The sequence below is a fragment of the Arachis duranensis genome, chromosome 6 (assembly GCF_000817695.3).
Source record: "Arachis duranensis cultivar V14167 chromosome 6, aradu.V14167.gnm2.J7QH, whole genome shotgun sequence".
In the NCBI taxonomy this organism is placed as follows: Eukaryota; Viridiplantae; Streptophyta; class Magnoliopsida; order Fabales; family Fabaceae; genus Arachis; species Arachis duranensis.
The window spans coordinates 67,092,512-67,093,532 of NC_029777.3; positions in this window are offsets into that span (position 1 = coordinate 67,092,512).

Here is a 1,021-nt window from a genome sequence, read left to right on the forward strand (position 1 = left end):
ACTCAAACAATCCCCGGCAACGGCGCCAAAAAATTGGTGCACGAAATTGTGATCATCAATGGCGCCATCAACATGGTACGCTCAATTGCAATCTCAACTCTTTATCACAACTTCGCACAACTAACCAGCAAGTGCACTGGGTCATCCAAGTAATAAACCTTACGCGAGTAAGGGTCGATACCACGGAGATTGTTGGTATAAAGCAAGCTATGGTCATCTTTTAAATCTCAGTCAGGCAGATTCAAATGGTTATAGATGATTTATGAATAAAGCATAAAATAAAGATAGAGATACTTATGTAATTCATCGGTGGGAATTTCAGATAAGTGTTTGGAGATGCTTTGTTGCTTCTGAACCTATGCTTTCCTATTGCCTTCATCCAATCATGCATCCTCTTTCCTACTGTCTTCATCCAATCCTTCTTACTCCTTTCCATGGCAAGCTGTATGTTGGGCATCACCGTTGTCAATGGCTACAGTCCCGTCCTCTCAGTGAAAATGTTCAACGCACTCTGTCACAGCACGACTATTCAGCTGTCGGTTCTCGATCATGTCGGAATAGAATCCAGTGATTCTTTTGCTTCTGTCACTAACGCCCCACAATCGCGAGTTTGAAGCTCGTCACAGTCATTCAATCCTTGAATCCTACTCAGAATACCACAGACAAGGTTTAGACCTTCCGGATTCTCTTGAATGCCGCCATCAATTCTAGCTTATACCACGAAGATTCTGATTAAGGAATCTAAGAGATAAACATTCAAGCCTTGTTTGCTTATAGAACAGAAGTGGTTGTCAAGCACGCGTTCATAGGTGAGAATGATGATGAGCGTCACATAATCATCACATTCATCATGTTCTTGGGTGCAAATGAATATCTTAAAACAAGAATAAGCTGAATTGAATAGAAGAACAATAGTAATTGCATTAATACTCGAGGTACAGCAGAGCTCCATACCTTAATCTATGGTGTGTAGAAACTCCACTGTTGAAAATATATAAGAACAAGGTCTAGGCATGGCCGA